Source organism: Sinohyriopsis cumingii, chromosome 4 (genome assembly GCF_028554795.1).
Source record: "Sinohyriopsis cumingii isolate HCF-2022 chromosome 4, ASM2855479v2, whole genome shotgun sequence".
In the NCBI taxonomy this organism is placed as follows: Eukaryota; Metazoa; Mollusca; class Bivalvia; order Unionida; family Unionidae; genus Sinohyriopsis; species Sinohyriopsis cumingii.
The window spans coordinates 39,279,030-39,287,287 of record NC_142964.1 but is presented as its reverse complement, the minus strand read 5'-3'; the positions used below and the strand labels follow the sequence as shown (position 1 = coordinate 39,287,287).

At 36.4% G+C, this 8,258-nt stretch overlaps 7 non-coding genes across 7 annotated transcripts; all 7 read right to left on the bottom strand.

The window, feature by feature from the left end:
• Nucleotides 1-134: 134 nt before the first annotated feature.
• On the bottom strand, nt 135-216 carry Trnas-aga (transfer RNA serine (anticodon AGA)). The gene has a single exon. It is a non-coding gene; the product is annotated as a tRNA-Ser (tRNA).
• Nucleotides 217-472: 256 nt separating this feature from the next.
• Nucleotides 473-554, bottom strand: Trnas-uga (transfer RNA serine (anticodon UGA)). Its single transcript has one exon. It is a non-coding gene; the product is annotated as a tRNA-Ser (tRNA).
• A 388-nt stretch (nt 555-942) lies between these two features.
• Nucleotides 943-1,024, bottom strand: Trnas-aga (transfer RNA serine (anticodon AGA)). Its single transcript has one exon. It is a non-coding gene; the product is annotated as a tRNA-Ser (tRNA).
• Nucleotides 1,025-2,280: 1,256 nt separating this feature from the next.
• On the bottom strand, nt 2,281-2,362 carry Trnas-aga (transfer RNA serine (anticodon AGA)). Its single transcript has one exon. It is a non-coding gene; the product is annotated as a tRNA-Ser (tRNA).
• A 4,910-nt stretch (nt 2,363-7,272) lies between these two features.
• On the bottom strand, nt 7,273-7,354 carry Trnas-aga (transfer RNA serine (anticodon AGA)). Its single transcript has one exon. It is a non-coding gene; the product is annotated as a tRNA-Ser (tRNA).
• A 256-nt stretch (nt 7,355-7,610) lies between these two features.
• Trnas-uga (transfer RNA serine (anticodon UGA)) lies at nt 7,611-7,692 on the bottom strand. Its single transcript has one exon. It is a non-coding gene; the product is annotated as a tRNA-Ser (tRNA).
• A 388-nt stretch (nt 7,693-8,080) lies between these two features.
• On the bottom strand, nt 8,081-8,162 carry Trnas-aga (transfer RNA serine (anticodon AGA)). Its single transcript has one exon. It is a non-coding gene; the product is annotated as a tRNA-Ser (tRNA).
• Nucleotides 8,163-8,258: the final 96 nt, after the last annotated feature.

Genomic DNA, 8,258 nt, shown 5'->3' with positions numbered 1-8,258 from the left:
ACAAAATTTAACTCGTGAAGAAAATCATAGGTCATAGGTAAAAACATATCCCTATGTCATCGCGGGCAGTTTCCCTCTCTTGTACGACTGATATATTCTACTATCACACCTTTGACCCATATAAAAAAATATTACGTCGCCGGTAGGATTCGAACCTACGCGGGGAGACCCCAATAGATTTCTAGTCTATCGCCTTAACCACTCGGCCACGACGACTTCTACACCTAGGTTTGGCACATTTTCATTTCTTTTCATTCTTGGACTTGATACATGAATTTCTCTCTCTTTTCAGATCACTATAATGTGTCTTTCACAGTGGATGGAGTTATATTATAGCTTGCTTGAACCCATGAAGAAAATCATAGGTTATAGGTAAATAAAATATCCCTATGTCATCGCCGTCAGTTTCCGTCTTTTGTACGGCTCGTGTATTCTACTATCACAACACTCTGCCATATAAAAAAAAATAAAACGTCGCCGGTAGGATTCGAACCTACGCGGGGAAACCCCAATAGATTTCAAGTCTATCGCCTTAACCACTCGGCCACGACGACTTCTACACCTATGTTTGGCAAATTCGCGTTTTGTTTCATTTTGGAACTGATACAGGAATTTGTCTCTCTCTTTTCATATCACAATACTGTGTCTTTCACAGTTGATGCACAGGTGCTCGACGCGAGCTTGATGTTGAGAAGATTTAAAAAAAAACAATAATATAACGGAAAATATCATAAAGAGCGATTAATTATTTTTTTTTCTCAACATCAACCTCGCGTCGAGCACCTGTGAATGGATGGAGTTATAGTATAGCTGGTTTGAACCCGCGAAGAAAATCATAGGTTATAGGTAAAAACATATCGTATGTCCTCGCGGGCAGTTTCCCTCTCTTGTACGGCTGATGTATTCTACTATCACACCTTTGACCCATATAAAAAAATATTACGTCGCCGGTAGGATTCGAACCTACGCGGGGAGACCCCAATAGATTTCTAGTCTATCGCCTTAACCACTCGGCCACGACGACTTCTACACCTACGTTTGGCACATTTTCGTTTCGTTTCATTTTTGAGTTGATACAGGAATTTCTCTCTCGTTTCAGATCACAATACTGTGTCTTTCACAGTGGATGCACAGGTGCTCGACGCGAGCTTGATGTTGAGAAGATTAAAAAAACAGTAATATAAAGGAAAATATCATACAGAGTGACAAAAATACCTTAGATTGCCCCCATGACCCCTTCTGACATAGGCCCTCTCTATCATAATGTATAAGAGAGAAGGTACGGAACTTCCGAATACTTCATTCCACCCATGACCCTCGATTTCCATCTGCTATTTCCGTTTTTTAAGGCACACGATCATACTCTATGACTTGTTTTACTCCTGTGATATCTATCCATCAAGCCATCATTGACGTTTCTGCGTTGTACCAAACTCAAGTTACGGGCTCCGAAACGTGCGATTTTTGCGAATTGTTTCGTTTTGGAGAAGTGCGTGCACATGTGAAAACCGCTACATGTACCATGTTTTCAACTCTATGGTGCATCCCTTCTTGAATTACAGAACAGTGGTAGATGCAAAAGTACGTTTTTACTTACCATTAACTCGATTTAACTTTGTTAATCCTGTTCTATACAAGAATTAGACACTGTCTTCTTCACGGCACATACATTGTATAGATGCGACTCTATTTTCAAAATAGGTAAACTATGCGGCACACACGTCAACGCCGAAATATGATTGGCTCAAAAGGTTTTACTTATTATCATATGAGCTCGGACTTATCTCAGAGTAAACAAATCGCACGTTTCGGAGTCCGTAACTTCAGTTGGATACATCGCAGAAAAGTCAATAATGGCTTGATGGATAGAAAAATATCTCAGGAGTAAAACAAGCAATATAGTTTGGTCATGCGCCTTAAAAAACGGAAATAGCAGAAGGAAATCGAGGGTCATGGGTGGAATGACGTATTTGGAAGTTCCGTACCTTCTCTCTTATATATTATGATAGAGAGGGTCCTATATCAGAATGGGTCATGGGGGTAATCTAAGGTATTGTTGTCACTCTGTATGATTTTTTTATTTAGATTTTTTTTTCTCAACATCAACCTCGCGTCGAGCACCTGTGAGTGGTTGGAGTTATATTATAGCTGGTTTGAACCCGCGAAGAAAATCATAGGTTATAGGTAAAAACATATCCTATGTCATTGCGGGCAGTTTCCCTCTCTTGTACGGCTGATGTATTCTACTATCACACATTTGACCCATATAAAAAAATATTACGTCGCCGGTAGGATTCGAACCTACGCGGGGAGACCCCAATAGATTTCTAGTCTATCGCCTTAACCACTCGGCCACGACGACTTCTACACCTATGTTGGGCACATTTTCATTTCGTCTCATTCTTGGACTTGATATATGAATTTCTCTCTCTTTTCAGATCACAATACTGTGTCTTTCACAGTGGATGGAGTTATATTATAGCTTGTTTGAACCCGTACCAATTTCATAAATGGAAATCTCTAATGTGATGGAAAGTGCACGGAACTTAATCAGTTCATTCACTGATTTATAATTTCTAACCTGGATGTGAACAAAGTGGCCATATCACTGGCATCCTCTTCGTCTTTCATGCTTAGCGGACTTTTCATACTAACACGGCGCCATATTGCAATATTCATCTAAGCCTCATATTTAATCCAATCTCAGGGTAATCCTTCAAATTAATTTTTCTTTCCACTTTATCCTTTGACCCATGCTATACAAACTTGTGAAAGTGTGTATTGACTTCACTGTAGCACTGTGGATATGTTAATGAAAATCAAGATGCTTATCATTACTATCTATCACAATATAGTTCGAATCTTTTTAATCGAATGAATAAGCAGATTCTTGATTGCTCGAATTTTAGATGGGTTATTAAAGATTGCATTTCTCCAAAGTTTGTTGACAACTTAACAAAGAAGACAGCAAACTCAGGAAATCCCCAATTAAGTTTATATTCGGGACGATATTTCATATTATAGCAATTCTACTTCTGATGGAAACCATATATATAAACCATACAGTATAGAACACTGATACAACAAATGTAAAGCAGACATCAAAAATGTCACTGATCCATAATAGCAAGTGACATATCAGCATATTGAGAAACAACCTATGCTATATTAACTATGTTTATTTCCATAATATGTTTAATTTTTCTTATCACTTGAGCTAACATCTATGCAAATAGGATGCAACTATATGGGGAGGTTGGATCTCCCTGTCTACACACTCTTTCCATACCAAACCAATTAGAGACTTGACCATTATTAATTGCTCAAGATTTGATTTTCCGAGAAAAGAAGTTGTACCCAGTATATTATAAGTTTTTCAAACTTGGAAAACTTCATAACTTTGCCACTAAATAGCGACGGAACTGTGTCAGATGGTTTTTCAAATAATCTCGTTAAAAGAAGTAGTCAAGGAATATTGGCGATTTCTAGATTAAGTCAGATAAGTTTCTTATGTTATCTTCAAATGTATCGTCCATTTATAAACGTTTTTTGTTTTTGTGTGTGGACGTTTTGCATATATGTGGGTAGCACAGTTTTAACTCTGACTGCAATTTCTGCAGAAGCAATTTTGCATTACACATGTGAATTTATATGAATTTCCAATATAACATGTACTGTTTAGGCTTATAAGCTTTTGGTATAGATATAATCACAGTTCCCCTTCTCTCTACTTGAACGGTAATTCCCAATGTTAACCGCCCTCACTAGAAACTGTCCAATATCTTTTTCATTAGGTATATTTTGTAAAACATTTGCATATTCTGTATATGATCAAGGACCGTTTCAGGAGAATTTATGTAAATAATACACTTTAGGAGTGTCACAATATTTAAGCGGCGTTCTTAAATCGGTAGGATCAACATCGCAATTTTTATATCATTTCATATAAGGTGCATTCCTATCATCTTACATTTCATTCCGTATGTTAAAGAACCGCTGGTACCAACAAGAGGCGGTATTAATTTCCTTATGAAGTTCTATTTGTTACTTGTATCTGGTCACTCTCTTCCTCTTCAAACTACATAGCTAAAGACCTAATCCATACAACATCCATCTATTTGTTTTTAATATCTTCTAACTCTTTCATTTTTCATCCCTCCGTTATATAAGTTCATTTTCACCACTTCTCTCTTTTAAATTCCTGATATTTGCAAGTAGTTGCCTTTCCTATAGATATAGGATATATTTCCTAAACGATGCAAATTAAATTGTTGTTCCTCTAATATTTAATTGAACCATTGACAATTTATAACAGGTTTGAAATCAGATATAGGAATATTTTCAAAATTATCCTATTGTTCACCGCATACATATTGATCTTTAATTTATTAGATAGCCTCCTTTACTCTTTCCACATGTCAATGTTCTTTTAGTAATAACTTAGTAAATTTCAAGAATGTTTCTCTGTTACATTCCTTTGGAAAACTGTCTTAATATTTTACAAAAGAATGATCAGTCCTATACACTGATTCAACACTTACAATTTCAGTAATTGTGAATGCAGTTTCGTACCAAAAGAAAGTCCATTCTCATTTGTTTCACTACGTTACCATTCCTCCAAGTTTAAATGTGGCTCCCATTTATTATTGTATTCCCTCAATACATCAACTAAATTATATTCTACGAATGTACCAAAGAAACTTTCTCTTGCATTTCGGTTATTTAAATTACAATAATTGAATATATCTATATAACATCGAAATCATCCTACCTTAAAATAAACAAAATTATTTTTATAATGCAAGATATATCTTTTTTTATCTCCAGGTAAAGTATGAATTGTCTTTATTGGTTCATAAATATTAATAGGTGTAGCAATTTAGTTGCCAATACAATTCTTCTTTTCCTGAGATCCCCTACCGTTGATAATTTAATGTAGCAATATTTATTGACACAGAATTCAACTTTAAAAACGTTTATAATCTTGTTAGTATGGTTATGTGGAGCGACCATAAAGAACTTATATAAACCAGGCCTACTAATGACGTTTACCAAAATTCTCTCCATTGTACAATATCAAGATTACTGCTAATAAAGTTTGTTTTTCTTTTTATCTTATATATCGACCATGATTGGAGTGAATTGTAGCATAGTAAGATCAAAGACAAATTCAAAAGGAAACGAATATGATGTCTGAAGATATTGTAAGTAAGACAGAAGGTATATCGAACGCAAGAACAGAAGGTAACAATAAGTAATATAACATAACAGATATTCTGAAGAAAATGTATAACATCAAGTTAAAGAAGGTGCTGCAATAACAATAAAAGAAAAACAAACATCAACACATGTAGAATAAAGACATGAAAGGTGATCAGAGGATGATGCCAGCTTTGGTAAGCTTACAAAATCATGGAAGGTAGGACTGGGTATTTAAAAACCCAAATACAAAAGGAGAAGTTCATACGTGCGCTACTGTATAATGTACTGAACAAGTGCAAAATATATTTCTATTTAGTCCTTGAATGAAAAAACGTTTATAGAAATGATCTTAAAAGTGTAGACTATAAACACGGTAATTTATACTTAAGTATGCGTATAAATCGATGTAGTTATCGAATATTGGAAGAGGTGTTCAATGAAACGGCACTTTTCTAAACCTGTAGTTGAAGCCACAAACACATGCAATTAGACAGAAGAGAGAAACTAATAATGATCCTCTCCCCTACTCTCCATTAAAACAAGGTAACTCTCGCGGTTCACAATCTAACCCGTCGATGATTATGTGCCACATTTCCTATATTGTATGTACATACAGTTAGTTAGCCGTAACTTACACCAACGTCAACAACATATTCCAAACCGTTTCCATTATATAAGATTTAAGTACCTTATTGATTTGTACAGGCCACATTTACTCTAAATTTCACCAATGCTTTGCGACTTGTTTCCCGGATCCTGTGTGTCGGCTTACAGTTCCTCTCTGTTTCGCAGCGAATGTGATTTGCTTGTGATTGCTTCAGTGATAGGACCTATCCTTCAGTAGGTCTTTTCAAACATCGCGGCTTATCGCTGCATCTCGGCCTAAGAAGTATCGAAGTAAAATGTTCCCCTTTATTAACCTGCTTTTCAAACTTTTTATATGGTGCTAAGGTTTTTGGATTTATGATCTCTCTCGCTCTCTTAGTTGCTAAGGCTGAAAGGTCACACATTCCTGCCAGTATACAGATTTAGGTTAAAGTTTCCTCGTAATGCTCTCATAATATGAGTGACCCCTTGGAAGGCAAGATAATTTGCATTGCTGTTTTACGTTTCTTTATAGATTTCAAATTCAAGAACACTTCCCTGGTAAGTGAATACATCGCTAATAGCAATTATATTATGTTCAATCCCTTTCTTGTACATGATGGGTACTTTGTTTACTCTAATTAGTGTCTTCATCAATAGGTTCATGGCCATAAAATTATCCCCTATTTGAGATATATTTCTTTGGATTAAAAGTTTCCAAGCAGGTAAAACATAATGTCAGAGCATATTGTTCATCGTTTTAATAATTTGTTGCCATTTTCATCTGCTAATATGACAATAGTTTTGATTCCATGCGATCTTTGCAAACAAATCAAATACATCAATGGAAGTTTTAAGAAATTCGAAAAGAACCATCAAGAATCAAAGTAGTATCATCGCAAAATGTTGGAGCAAATATTCTGTTTCATGTAGTTCATTGCTTTTATTATTCCTATTATTTTTTCATAGTTTCGATCACACTTTTTGCACGTAGTAAAAATAGACATTTAGATAGTGAGTCACCCTGTTAACAGCTTCTGCAGACATTCTTCATATATATTCCGACATATCATTAATCAGCATCAATATGGATTGTGTTTCTCAAGACGTCTGGCACCCGTCCGCCTCCTCCAACCCACCAACCCCATTTGTACGCTACATTTGAAGACGGCAAGACCTCTGGCAACCATCCTCTCCTCCTCAATCTGTCCGCTACAGTTGAAGATGTAAAGAGCAGAGGATTATGTAGCAGAGTGTTGTGCATATCATCAGGCGGTATGACCAGCTAGATGTAGTAATGGCTTGTTTAAATTTTTACACTCACGTGACAATTAATCATCATCAATATAAAACAAAATTTAACTCGTGAAGAAAATCATAGGTCATAGGTAAAAACATATCCCTATGTCATCGCGGGCAGTTTCCCTCTCTTGTACGACTGATATATTCTACTATCACACCTTTGACCCATATAAAAAAATATTACGTCGCCGGTAGGATTCGAACCTACGCGGGGAGACCCCAATAGATTTCTAGTCTATCGCCTTAACCACTCGGCCACGACGACTTCTACACCTAGGTTTGGCACATTTTCATTTCTTTTCATTCTTGGACTTGATACATGAATTTCTCTCTCTTTTCAGATCACTATAATGTGTCTTTCACAGTGGATGGAGTTATATTATAGCTTGCTTGAACCCATGAAGAAAATCATAGGTTATAGGTAAATAAAATATCCCTATGTCATCGCCGTCAGTTTCCGTCTTTTGTACGGCTCGTGTATTCTACTATCACAACACTCTGCCATATAAAAAAAAATAAAACGTCGCCGGTAGGATTCGAACCTACGCGGGGAAACCCCAATAGATTTCAAGTCTATCGCCTTAACCACTCGGCCACGACGACTTCTACACCTATGTTTGGCAAATTCGCGTTTTGTTTCATTTTGGAACTGATACAGGAATTTGTCTCTCTCTTTTCATATCACAATACTGTGTCTTTCACAGTTGATGCACAGGTGCTCGACGCGAGCTTGATGTTGAGAAGATTTAAAAAAAAACAATAATATAACGGAAAATATCATAAAGAGCGATTAATTATTTTTTTTTCTCAACATCAACCTCGCGTCGAGCACCTGTGAATGGATGGAGTTATAGTATAGCTGGTTTGAACCCGCGAAGAAAATCATAGGTTATAGGTAAAAACATATCGTATGTCCTCGCGGGCAGTTTCCCTCTCTTGTACGGCTGATGTATTCTACTATCACACCTTTGACCCATATAAAAAAATATTACGTCGCCGGTAGGATTCGAACCTACGCGGGGAGACCCCAATAGATTTCTAGTCTATCGCCTTAACCACTCGGCCACGACGACTTCTACACCTACGTTTGGCACATTTTCGTTTCGTTTCATTTTTGAGTTGATACAGGAATTTCTCTCTCGTTTCAGATCACAATACTGTGTCTTTCA